This window comes from Parus major, chromosome Z (assembly GCF_001522545.3).
Source record: "Parus major isolate Abel chromosome Z, Parus_major1.1, whole genome shotgun sequence".
NCBI lineage: Eukaryota > Metazoa > Chordata > Aves > Passeriformes > Paridae > Parus > Parus major.
Genome location: NC_031799.1, coordinates 72,309,073 through 72,323,267, shown reverse-complemented (window position 1 = coordinate 72,323,267; position 14,195 = coordinate 72,309,073). Strand labels below are relative to the sequence as shown.

Here is a 14,195-nt window from a genome sequence, read left to right as displayed (position 1 = left end):
CCCTGAGCAGCTGTTCCAGGCCTCTGCCCCTCCATGGACACAAGTTCTTCCTCCTGCCGGGCTGCCGCTCGCTGCCCTTTATTTTATTCTCGGCAGCGCCCGGCAGAGCCCGGCCCCGTCCTCTGGCAGCCCTCGGAGATGTTTGTGTGGATCCACGGGATCCCCTCTGGGCCTTCCCTTCTCCGGCCTGGCCGGGCCCGGCTCCCGCAGCCTCTGGCCGGCCCGGAGCTGCTGCAGAGCCCAAATGCTGTGTGCGGCCTCCCCTGGGCCCTGTGCGGCAGCTCCTGGGCTCTCCTGGCCTGAGGAGCCCGGGGCTGGAGGCAGCGCTGCAGAGGAGCCTCAGCTGGCCGGGGCAGAGGGGTGTTATGAGTGTTCTAAGAGAAATATTTTAATCAGTTAAGTTAATTAATAGTGTTAAGTTGGGAGTTGAATGTGATGTTGTGATTGGGATGTTTGGGATCCGGGAGGAAGGATGGCAACGGTCCAAGTAAAGCAAAGAACATTCTGGAAGACAGGCTCCTGGAGAATGATCATCAATAGTCATCAAATGTCACATCAAGGACAACTATTGGTGGAAGGAAGGACCAATCATTCAACGCCCTGAGAGAATGATTGGTCCAGAATGCACGACGGTAAGGGCCAATGAGAACCCCCGAATATGGACCAATGGGGGAGCGGATTGAAAAATGGACCAATCGTGTGCAGAGCAGACATTAAAACAGACTGCAGACCAGGACTGGAGGGTTCGTCCTCCTTGGGTTGTGCCTGCAGACTTCAGGCTAGCCTGGCTCCCAGTTCTATTGGTGTATTTCTTTTGTCATCAAATAAAGGGTTTGGCTTCTTGTTTTTACCGTCTCACGAGAGTCCGGGCCCCGTTTTTGACAGGGGCAGGATCTCCTCCCTGACCTCTGCCCGCTCTCTGCCCCAGGCTCCCTGCTGGCCCCAGGACACTTGGTCAGCTCACGGCCACCTTGGCCCCCAGCAGCACCCCCAGTCCCTCCCCACAGAAAAACTTTGTCAGACGCTCCAGGAGGGTTGGTCACCGTGAAATACCTGTCACGTCAATGGATTTCACTGAATACATCAACAGAGGAACATTGCTTGACATTACCTTCACTGAAACATTTGATACATCCGCGTTCAATACAATTTAGTACAGGAGTAAAATATTTTCCTTTGCCCCGGGGAAAAAGGAAAAAAAGAGGAAGAAAAGGACCAGGCTACACTTCACAGGTTTTATTGAAGTGAACTTTTAGAGCAAAACAATCAAGAAAAATGTGAGTATTAACCTTTAAGAAGGAAAGCGAGGGTTACGTTTTTAGTCAAAATTGAAGCAAGACACTTTTAATTATATATCAATACCAGCAACATTAATATGAAAAGCAATAAATAGAGGGTAACCTGATGCTAAAGGAGAATTTTTTTAAACTGACCTTATTTGAAGCGTGAAAAATGTTGTTGCAGCATGGGCTGAATTTCCTTGTTTCCATGTGAGGCAGTTTAAATTTTTCCTGCAAGGTTTTGTTTCATGTTAAAGGTAAGAGGTATTGGACTAATATTTTAGCCTTTAGGTATTCATATAAATTCTTGTTATGTGCACATATGCTCACATTGGAGTGTTTATTTTCCCTTTTGAAGATGATGGCATATATCTAATCTGAAATAAATGTTGGGTCCTACTACACCTTCCCTCTCACCAGGACAAAATTAGCAATGGTGTCATTACCATATAGAGCACCCCTGCACTTAAATAATCTGCAGGAGGAATTACATATATGCGTATATTACACATACAGGGAATACATACAATACAGGGAATTTCTGCTTCCATGAGTAGCCCAGTTGTCATTGAGAGCAGGACAAAATTAAAATATATCTCACCAGTACTTCTTACAGTCCTTCTTCCCTAGATACTTAGAATAACTGCTAGAAACATTATAAAATGCAGTTCTTAACACTTCTTTCACTATACCCATTGAAAAGTGGGCATGGAATGGAATACAATGAAATACAATAAACAGCTAGAAAAACTTAAACAAAACAAAAATAAACATACTGAAAATAACATCTTGGTGTGAATAAAGATTTCCCCTCTTATAACAAACCCAACTACCAGTTTATAATATTTTGTTATCAGGTTGGTCAAAGAAGAGTTGTCAAATCAGCACTGTTGTTATTTTTATTGGTGATATTCACTGTGCATCTAAAATGGTTCTGCCTCCTCTAAACAGCAGCTTTTGCATCCACAGTTGTTTTCACTCTGTTTGAATCAAATTTTAAATACTCTGCTTTTCTCAGAAAGGAAAGGGAGACATTATTTACAATAATCACATTTTAATTCAGATGAGGAATGATAATCTAAAATCTGATTAAAGAAACTTACTGAGGGGATTTTATGTGTATAGCTTATCATCTTTGGTAGGATTTAGCTCAAGAGTTTGATTCTAATATTGTTACAGGGAACTGGCAGGAATAGAGTATGCATAGTTAGTATGGTATCACCAGAAACATGGATTTGTGTTTTGTTTTTTTTTTCCCTAAAGAAAAATGATTCTAAACATTTATTATACATGCTTACAGGAATCATGGAGGATGAAACATAAGGAATGCATAAATGATTCCAGAATTCTAAAACCATGCACAGTGTTTCTCAAATGGTGAAAGGGAGACACAAATTTTCGCCATTCACTCAAAATGGCCTCTTATTTAATTTCTTTTTTCATTTCTGAGTTGAAGGTGAATTGGATGGGTTGTGGCACTGGGTGTTTCTATTTTAGCTGGTGTTTTAAGTGTCATATGTAAGTATCAGAGTAAGCAGGGAAATACTTCTTTGTATTACTTTGATCACATAAAATCTAACAATAAATGCTAAGAACAGAATTTTTAGGGAATTCTAAGAACACAGAATGGCTGCATGGCTCTTGTCTGGTCATTGGGGTTAAACCATGACAGTCAGAAGCAAAAAACGTGGTAGGGACTAATTATAATAATTTTATTACATATAATATGATATATATTATATATGATATATATAATATATTATATTAAATATTAATTATATGTAATATTATATATATAATTATATGATTATATATATATTGAAACTATAATAATTTAAACTTGGGTTTGAAGAATTTATCATAAGGGAAAGGAGAAAAACAACTCAACAACACAACTAATAAAGACTCTGGTGTTTCAAAAATCCAACGATGTAAATTAAAGTTTTAAAGTTCCACTACAGAGTAAAAGAGACTGAAAGTCTGAAATATAAATTTAATCCTACAAAGTCATTATGTGAAAGTAAGGAATCCAGAACATTTTTTGGGGAAAAAAAAAAAAAAAATTTTAGAAAACTGCAATTCAGTTTGTTATTTAATTAGAAAATTGTTATAAAATGGAAGCAGGTATAGACATTTTTAAATGCACACAAAAAGGAGATGTTTAAAGTAGTACACAGTTCATCACCTTGAAACAATACATTGTGGATGAAAGAAGTGGATATGGGTTGGGAAAGTAACTTCATTGACTTCTGGAAGAAAAATGTACCTAATACCTAAATGTCCTCATTCTGGCATCTGCCAGCAGTGCCTGTGGAGAGGGTAATGGAGTGGGTAAACAAAATCATGTTTTTCCTGTTACTTAAAAATGCTAATTGGGATATAAATACTGATCTGAAAATGAGTCGCTGTCATTCAATTGCATTCATGGATTTGGTGGTCTTTATGTATCCAAAAAATCCCCAAAACATTAAAAAAATAATTCAAAGAAAGGTCACCACTCAGTCCTTATTGAATGCTGATTTTGGGATGTTTCCCAACAAAAAAATTCATCAGCTGACCCTGGACACACAGATCATGTGTCTTAGCAGCCGTGTTTGTGGAGAGCTGTAAATGGTTTCAGTTTGGCTATCAGCCCCCAACAGTGCTCATGTTTTTTACACTTTTCTCATCCCAAATTGATCTGTTTTGTCAGCATCACCAACACAGACCTAAACATGTCCAGCTCTTATCTTACAGCTGCAGGAGAGGAGACTGGACATTCTTAGAGAAGCAGGTCTGAAGAAGTTTCTATGTAGAACCAAGTGAAGTCTTCTCAAAATTCATGGAAAAGGTTTTTACTGCATTTTGTGGTCCTTTTCAGTTAAAGTCTGCATAAAGTTAGTTAAAAATGTGGGCAAGATGGTGGAATAAATTTTAAAAAGTGATTGAAACCCCCTCAGAAAGTAATTTTTTGTGGTTTTAATTTTTAAAAGATTTTTCTTCTTTTTATTATGAAAATAAAATGTAGAAAAAAACTATGCTTTAAAGCAAGTCATCTTTCATATATACATGTATATATTTATATACTTAGATATATTTACCTGAACTAATAGTCCAATACTAGTCATAACTCTTGAATATCTAATTTCCAATCAGAGAAAAGTTTTCATCTGGAAGTGGTCTTGCCTTTCAAAGCACCACATGGCCTCTGTTTTTCCCAGACTTGTAGAAAGACTTTGGGTTAATGCATGGATTCTTAAGAGTTCACAGAATAGATGAAACTCAAAGTAAGAAAATATGAAAGAAAGTTAGAACAAAATAAAAAAACAGTGAGCTGTGTGTTAACGTGACACTGTATGACCAGTATTAGATAAAGTGGCATTTAACTTCAGACTTGTATGCTGAGGCAAGAATAAATTTAAATTTGTAAATTCCCTTCACTAGGATGTGATTAACATTCCCCTGAAAACACCACTTCATTTCCCTGTTTCCACCACCCTTTTCACTTGTTATATTCATGAAAGTTAAGTACACTCATGTTCTCTGCTACTTTGGTTTTTTAAATACTTCATTCAGAAATTTAAAGTTTTATTTCCCTGGCTATTAAAGACAGTAGGAGGTTTTCATCCATCTCTCGTCTCTGCTCTCATCCCTGCTTCCCCTCCAGTTAATTTATAAGGATTATCCACATTCCAAAATCTCCATCTGGACAGTCAGGTGTCTGGGAATGCTTGACTGCCATCAAACAGCAGAATTGCAAAACTCACATTTCCTTGCAGCAGAAATTCCTGGGTTTGTTTTGGTCAGCTCTGACACCCAGCAATGGTTTTGGCTCTGTCTGCACTCTGCTTTTCCAGATCAGAGCTACCCTGCCTGGCATGGGCTGAGGGGAATCGCCCTCAAAGAGTTTTTCTAGGCTGTGGCCAAAAAATCAACACCATCTCTGCTAGAAAAAGCAAAATCTGGGCAAACCATAATTATGGCACTGCTGGGATCAGAGTCCCAGAGAGATTGGGACACCCTTTATAGTCTGACTTTGGAGAAAATAATAATTTAGCAGCAGCTGATGACTGGTTACCACAGAAGCTTGAATAAAGAAAGTGAAAAATCAATGCACAAAAGAAAACATGCAATGTAGAACCTCTTTCAACCAAACTCTAATCTACAACTATAACAGTTGTCTTTACAGGCATCATAAAAAATGTTTGGGTTCAGAAAGAACACTCCAAAGCCATTTGGACCAAACTAGAGATGTCTGGAATAGCTGGAATGTATCAATGCTATGGGGTAGAGAGGCATGGACAGGGAAATCTTTTTGTTGTTTGATTTTTTGTTTAGTTTTTTTGTCCCATAAAATGACTGGCCAAAGTCCTGCTTTGAATAACTGAGCAAATACCAACAGATATAATCTTGTTTGTTTGTCAGTGTGGTTGATCTAAATGAGGGTTTGCATTTCTCAAGCCAAGGGTTTTGTTGTAAATGATGTATCACCAAGGATCTGAAGTGAAGGAGGCAATTTTGAAGCCAATTTGTGATCACTTTGGGTTTCTGATGAGAAAATACAGCATTTTGAGTAGCTTAGTGTAGAGAGCAGATGTTTTCAGATTGAGGCTGAAGCACCTGCAGTTCTTTTGAAAGAGAATTGTTTCAGGAGATATTGCAAAAATAATTTGGTGTCCACTGCAGAGCAGGCATAATACCCATTTCATAAATGTAAATATTGTATTCCCAGAGGTTCTCTGGTGACCTTTCATTTCGAATTTTTGCCCTTTGCCAGGATTTGGAGATAATATGAACCATGAAGTTGGAAATACAGTGCTGCATTTATCCACTTCAAAAGCAATACCAGCCACTTTTAACATTTAAAAGTCCTCTTGAGACAAAATCTCTTCGCTTATGATAATTTTTTTTTGCTCTCCCTATTCTCTTCTTTCTTAAGAGAAGACTCTTAAAACATTTACTAATTCTCCATTGGAAATTCATGTAATAGGAAGGCAATGTTAGCCCTTAGCTGTAACAGTAATAATAATAATAATAATAATAATAATAATAATAATAATAATAATAATAATAATAATAATAATAATAATAGTATAGCAGCAATATTGGACATTATCTAAATTTTTCACTCTTCCCTCAGCTGGGGCAGAACATCTGCAGTGCCTCAATAAGAGAAAGAGAACATTTCTGGGGAGATCTCTGGGGAGATCTTTGGTGGCACTTAGTCTTAATTGGAAACTGCCTTTCATTTCTTCTGAAGGCATCATTCTACACAATGTATTTCTTTATGGGTAGAAATTATAAATTTTATTTCACAAAGCACTTTAAACCATGACAGATAAAAATGTAATATAAAACATTCTCAGCTCCCTATCACACCTGATCCAGCCTGAGCAAATAACACCTCTAATGCTTTCCAATCTTTGTTGTCTTATGTGGCATATTTTTTTAAAATTTTTTTTTATGTAAGTAGAAAATTTTCATGTCATTATCTGGAAGATAAGGAGCAACATAAAATTTTATAAGCATCACTGCAAGGGAAAGAAATTTACCTCACACTTCTCTAGGCAAATACTTCTTCCTGGGAAGAAATTAAAAGATTGATTCTAGGTTTGCTGCTTCCTAAGCAAATAATTTTCAGATCAGTATTTGATCTTTAACATATTAGAGACCATGTGGATGATAAGATTTTTCTATTACAATGCCCTCTTTTTCTTAAACACAAAATAGTATTATGGAAAAATAGCAGATTATTAATTTGTTGTCTCCTTATTTGAAAAATTCTTCTAGTCCATTCAATTAAGTGTCAGATTCCTATCAGCAGTATGTATAAGTAACATTTGAATGCTAAAATAAAAGAGTTTAGAGGTTGATTGGAGTGGGGGGTCTATGTACATGATGGGGATGTGACTCGTAGTGTGGAAGACAATGGAAAAAAAAAACCTGTTTAGTCTGTTTCACAGACATCACTTCTTTTTACTACAGGTCAGTAACAATCTGTAAAAAGAGCACAAGGCAAAGATTTCCAGCTCTCTCTATATGACACTTGTGAATCCTCAGCAAGAAACACTGTGTGGTATTCTGCTTCTTTTTACAGACATGGACAAGAGGAATGTTGCCTTCCTATGGCTGTTAAATAACAGGATGGGTTTACTACACTGTTCTTTAGACTAACTCCAGCCTATTTAAAACATTTTGAGAAATATTTGAGATCAGCTTAAAAAAAAATAGATTATTGGAATTTGAAAATAAATGTTTCATGAAAAGTCTGTCTGCCATGAAATCCAAGTGATTAAAGAAGGATTGTGATTCTAATACAGTATCAATACAATTCATGGCAATTTAATTTGATTTTAATTTTTAATATTTCAACATGAAGTACTCATTTTGATCTTTATTCTGTTCTTGGTTTCTGGGTTCTGTTCAAACGTGGTGTGGTATTTAATCACAGAATCCCAAAATGTCTGGGGTTGGAAGGGACCTCTGGAGATCACCTTGTCCTTGGTCAAGGAGGTTCACCTAGAGCAGGATGTACAGGATCATATCCAGGAAGGTTCTGAATATTTCCAGAGAGGGAAAAAGCCAGAGCCTCCCTGGGCAGCCTGTTTCAGTTGCCTGACACCTTTCCAGTAAAGTTGTTTTTCTTCTTGTCCAGATGGAAGTTCCTCTGCATCTCTTTTCCCCGTTGCACCTTGCCCCTCCTCTGCATGCAGATAGAAATGTTTTACTGACCCTTGTCATGGACTGTAAATCAAGATTAGCCTCTGATCTTCATAAAAACAAACAAAAAACCACACAAACCACCCCCCCCGAACAAGCAATTAAAAAACTCCAAACCAAACCAAAACACACTGTGAACAACTTTGCAGCAATCTACCAGAACTTAATTTTACTACTTTCAGAAAGTACCCCACCAAAACTTAAAAAACCCTATGGATATGATAATAAAGTATCCATTATATGATTCATAAAATGGATGCCTAGAAAATGTGCAGACAGATGTTTGACATAATGTCTTCCTCCATAAAACAGAGTTTTAGTTCATCCTGTTTATTTCTAGATTTTGAATACTTTTAGCTCTAAGTCTTTTTTGTTAGTAAAGGCATTGTGTTAAGGCTGCCACCTAAACATTTACAATTTATGGGTTTTTAATGTCTCAAAAACTTATGTATGGCTATTATGCTTGAAATGGGAATAGGGGTTGCAATACTCATATAATTCAAAGTCATAATTTTTTTGGGTTTTGGCTAATGAAGGCTCTGAAATAAAACCAAACAAAGGGAAAAAAGTGCAACATTTTCAACACTTTAGCTAATAAGATAATGGCATTGTAGTGGCCTGACTTGCTGGGCTCACAAGATCACAGAGTTGACAGAAATTACAGCCTCTAAAAATAAAAAAAATGAGACAAAAGGAGAAAAAAAAGAACTTTACTTAAGGAATTTATTTAAAAGACAGCACATATTCTCTCTTCCCAGAAAACATGTTTCCATAATGATAAAGTAACAGCTACATGCAAACATTTCAGGCATTTTATTTCTCCTGCTAACATGGAGTATTCTTGAAAACAAAATCAATTTTTTATTTTCCAAAGAAAAAGAAAGAATTTGGTTTGATTCATGGGAGGAAATTATGAACTGAAGTTATCTTACAGCAAGCCATTTTATCAGGATCTGTGGGTCCTTAGGGAGCAGTGACTTCTCTGTAGTTATCTAGATTTGAAAATTAAGCCCATTAAGGCATATCTTTCAGCCAGCTTTGCACCAAGGGTGTTTGACACCACAGCAGACAGCAGGAAAGCCTGGAAATTGGGAATTGGAAATGTTGGGAATTGCGCTGAGACAGCTGTGGCAACGCCACCTAAGACCAGAGGACAGAGATTTAAATTAAAACAGGTCCTGTGATTTCCAGAGTTCACAAATTGAGTGAAAACTGACTGCTTTAGGAAAAAATAAAAAAGGAAAAAAAAAAAGGTGTGCAGTCTGTAGTGCTGTACAAAACCTCTGAGGAGATAATTCAGGATAATAAAATATTGATAATCACTTCTGGGACCCCAGAAGAAGGTCAATTGACCCTATTACTTTATGACCAAGCATATTGAAAGACAATAATTTGTGTTTTCAATTTCAATTACAGGTTTGGTAATGTTTGTGCCACGTATTTGAGTCTGTGCTGATGATACAGTTGATTTATAACACTTTATCAGAGTCAATTAATTAAGTATTTGGATGGATCTATGAGGTGAAGAGCAGTATCAACACATCTTATAAACATTTATGTAGTTAACTCATGTACATATTGACAGGAATAACAGAAGTTTAAAAGGAGAAAGCAAAGTGAAGCAAAAATTAATTTCTACTCTGTCATTTTTATTATCTATTTCAGTCATTTTACTACTATCATTCCCAGCTGAAGAAAAATGTTCTTTTCAAAATTTAGAGGCTCTCTTTGAAAGAAAGAAAAGAAAAAAAAAGCGATTTTCACTCATCTGGAGAAATGCCTGCTGGTTTACACAGGTAACTGAAACTTTAATTTCTGTAAAGACAACCCTACCTTTGTGAGAGATGTCAAAGGAATTTCTAAAGCCAGAGTCTTGAATTCAGTATTTCTGATTTGGAAATAATAGAAAAATTTTTCCAGCAGCCCAAAAAATCTCAAGGCCATGTCATTAACTGTAATTTCCACTGAAACTGCTGGTCAATCATGGTGCTAGAATTGCTTGAACATACCCACTTCAGAAGAAAATCCAGCCCTTTCTGATATTAAATTATACTTAATGATGTGGTAGAAAGTTTTGTCTAGTCTATTTAAGTTTTAGTTTTAAATGTGCCAAGCAACCACAATCACAAGCTGCTCCAAAATTCCTTTGTGACTTCTTTTTTCTTGAGAAAAATCAAAATCAAGGAAATAACATTACACATTGGAATAAGGTCTTAGTCTGATGATTCCTTTACAGGATGAGAGGTCTGGATGACAGAAAAACTGCAGTCCTTTCAGGAAAGGTGTTAATCAACTGCGTAAATTGCTACTTAATCACAACTGGAAATCCTGTAAGTGAAATATATGACATTATGTCCAACATTTAATCACCATATCCACTTGAATTTCATTAATTTCATTATGTCCTTGAAATTCAGTCATCCTGTTTCACTTCATGAATTTTTACTGAATAAGGAAAGATTTGGGTCGTGAAAGAGAAGTGAGCAAAGGAAGAGAAGTGTAATGGTTTGAACACCTGTGGATACCTGGTCCCCACCAAAGTTGCTCTCATTACTCAGCTGGACAGGGAGAGGAAATACAACAAAAGGCTCAAGGGTCAAGATAAGGGCAGGGAGAGATTCCCTCAGCAATTGCTGTCCTGGGCAGAGCAGACTGTACTCAGGGAAACCAGTTTAATTTGTCACCCTTCAGATCAGAGTAGGGTAATGAGAAAAAACCTGAGTCTGAAAACATCTTTTCCTCACCCCTCCCTTCTTCCCACTCCCGAATTCTCTTCCTCTCCACCTTGCAGGTGGTGCAGGGTTTCAGGGAATGGAGTCATGGTCAGTCAGTCCCACGTTGTCCCTGCTCCTGCTTCCTCCTCAGGGGTTGGACTGCTCACTGTGGGGTCCCTCCCATGGGCACATTGTCCTCCATGAACCTCTCCAAGGTGATCCTTGTCCAGGAGCTGCAGCTCCCCAGGAACAGCCTGCTCCAGCATGGGTCACTTCCTCCACAGGGTCAGTCCTTCTGGAACCTTCCATGGGCTCCTCATGTGGGTCCTTCCTCCACAGGGTCAGTCCTTCAGGAGCTGATTTCTCCAGCATGGATCAGTTCCATGGGGTGAGTCCTCCAGGAATGGATTTCTCCAGCATGGATCACTTCCATGGTGTCAGTCCTTCAGGAATGGATTTCTCCAGCATGGATCACTTCCATGGGGGTCAGTCCTTCTGGAACCTTCTGTGGGCTCCTCATGTGGGTCCTTCTTCCACAGGGTCAGTCTGTCTGGAATGGATTCCTCTAGCATGGATCACTTCCATGGGGGTCAGTCCTGCAGGAGTTGATTTCTCCAGCATGGATTACTTCCATGGGGTGAGTCCTCCAGGAATGGATTTCTCCAGCATGGATCACTTCCATGGGATCAGTCCTTCTGGAACCTTCCATGGGTTCCTCATGTGGGTCCCTCCCACAGGGTCAGTCTTTCAGGAAAAGGCTGCTGCTGGGTGGTTCTCCCATGGGATCAGTTCTTCAGACACATCCTGCTCCTCTGTGGGGCCCTTCCCGTGGTGTCAGCCCCTCAAAAGCAGGCTGCTCCAGCATGGGCCTCTCCCATGAGGTCACAAGTCGTGGGATCAACCCTGCTCCATCGTGGGTTCCTCTTCCCACCATGAAATAGGATGAAAAACAGGAAGTTCTGCCCCAAATAATATTGACAGTCCAAATATTCCGTGATTGCAGGACACTTAAGGAAATATCTGCTTTCCACTACAGGATCATTTTACTCTCCATGGTGTAAAAGATATTATACAGTTTGTGGACAAAAGAAATACTTTTAGGTATTATTAATAGATGATTTTTCATTTTGCATCTTAATTCACACCCTTATAACTACACAGGAAAAAGAAATTGTATTTCCTACAGCTACTTTTTTTTCTGGAAGAATTATACAAAGGAGAAAAATATAAAGGAAAGTCGAAGCTTATTTCCCTTTTCTGTTTTCTATGCTCTGTACTTCATAAGAATGGAAATACTGGTATTTTCTTTGGAATCACATAGCTATAAAAGTATTCAAAAAGTAGGGAATCTATTCAAATCTATTTTTTAACTTTTTTAAAGGTGGAAATGGGAAGAATAAGAATATTTATTTTCAAATCAGCTACATCAGCTGTAAAATGAAATATCTGGGAAACGTCTCACATTAGTCACTGTATACAAGTTGTCAGTATTCTTTTTGTTAAACACATAATTGCAGAGTGCTCATAACTATGAGATCTATCAAAAAATGTGATTAATTACAGACATTCATGTAGGCTGTTCAAAAAATGCTGTGATTTTGCCAGTATTTCTTGAAGGCAATGATTTCAGGCTTTGTAGTCTCTCAATGCAGTAATGAACAGGGCAAGAAGAAGACTTAAAAAATAAATATATAAAATGTAATAATTAAAAAAAGCCAAAAACTTTCACCAAGTAGATTTAACAAGGCAATCCAAAGCTAATGGGAAGGCACCCTTAAAGGCAACCAAGCTGATGTGGCAATTTCAGGGGTAGACAGGTCAGTGACAACTTCTACATCTATGACTGTGGTTTGAAGGAGGTATTTTGACATGGAGGCAATCCTGGCCTCCAAATATCTTTAGGAAAAAAAACCATTCCATTTTCATCTAAAGAATTCGTGTTTCCAAGAAGAGGAAGGGGACACTTACATATACAACAACATCTGGTGCATCTTTCTCCAAGCGGAAAAGATACTGTGGTGTGAGTCCAGGGCATGGAACAGGCTGTCCAGGGATGTGGCTGAGTCATCACTTCTGGAGGCACTTAAAAAATGTGTAAATTTGGGTCTGACAAGTTTGTGGTTCCCATAGATCTCCTTTCTGCTCCTTTTAATAACGGGTGCATCATTTCCCTTTCTCCTGCCCCCAAGGACATCACTTGTGTGTCACAACTTGTCAGGTGTCATGGAGAGTGGCTTGGACACTGCAACTATCCTCTGCAGTCCGGGATGTACCTTGTCAGGAACCACAGGTTTGTACGTGTTCATGTCTGTCTCAACCTGACATTCTCCTGTGATGGGATCAACTTCACTCCTCCAGCCCCTGTCTTGATTTTCAGGGGCTTGAGCAATGTGGGAGGATGGATTACTGTTGAAAACTGAGGGGAAAGCAGATTTATTGAGCACTCATGTTCCCCATGTTGGCTGTCACCAGCTTTCCTGTCTTATTTACAGGGAACCAAGGTGGGAACCTTTTCTTTCACACCTGTTTTCTGGCCAGTGTACTTTGCAAAAGCTCTCATTCCTCAAATTCCTTGCCAAATTCTGTTCCAGCTCTGCTATACCTTTCCTAACCCCATCTCTCCACATCCAGGCAGTGTCGACATATTCTTCCCAGTACAGACATCCCTAAGTTCCATTACCTGGGTATTTCCTTCTTACACCTTAGTTTGAGCAAAAAGTCCTTCCTGAGCCATGCTGGTCTCTGCCTCTGTTGACCAATGTTTTACATGTCAGAATTGAGAGCTCTTGCACTTAAGAAAATTGCCCTTAAAAAACTGCTGGTTTGGTTTTCCTCCTTTTTCTCCAAGGGCAGTGGATTCCTAAGGAATCCCATCCACTAGTTACTTAAAACTCAAGAAGTTTGTTCTCCTTAAATTCAGGATCCTGACTACACCTGGCCAATGTCTTTCATTGTTGTGTGTTACTCCAGGCCACAGCCACTCTAGCAAATGCTGCTACCAACACTGACATCTCTAATTAATTCTTCCATGTTGGAACAGGTCCAGCAATGCTCCTGAGGTGAATTCTATCATTCCCAAACGCTTCTCAAAGGTTTATCCATGACTGTAAGAGGCAAAATCTTGAGTGTGGCACTGTTCACACTTTCAATGTTCCTTCCTAAACCCCTGAGGTCAGACTGGAAGGATAGAGGATAACACCCCCAGTGCTCCACATCCTTTTAAAATTTTACTCAAAGGGGACACACAGCCTGTTCTGGTGGTTCTAATTTGCCACATTGTTGGACCTGGTGTGGGATTTTAGGAGCAGACTTGTAGGAGTCATCAAACCCCCAGCAGGCAGAACATTGCTGTAGAGAAAACTGTCTGCATGGCAAATGAGTGTTTTGGTGCCTCCCAGTAAGAAATCCCCAGTAACTGATGGTTCCTATGTTTTGGTGGGTGGTTGCAGCAGCTTGGCATGGTTGGCTTCTCCTGGATCCTGTCCATCACTCATGTGCTCCT

At 38.8% G+C, this 14,195-nt stretch overlaps 1 long non-coding RNA gene across 1 annotated transcript; it reads left to right on the top strand.

The window, feature by feature from the left end:
* The first annotated feature begins 770 nt into the window (after positions 1 to 770).
* Positions 771 to 14,187, top strand: LOC107215767. The gene is made up of 4 exons (XR_001525240.1): positions 771 to 1,277; positions 9,645 to 9,775; positions 10,216 to 10,309; positions 11,033 to 14,187. It is a non-coding gene; the product is annotated as an uncharacterized LOC107215767 (long non-coding RNA).
* The last annotated feature ends 8 nt before the right edge of the window (positions 14,188 to 14,195 follow it).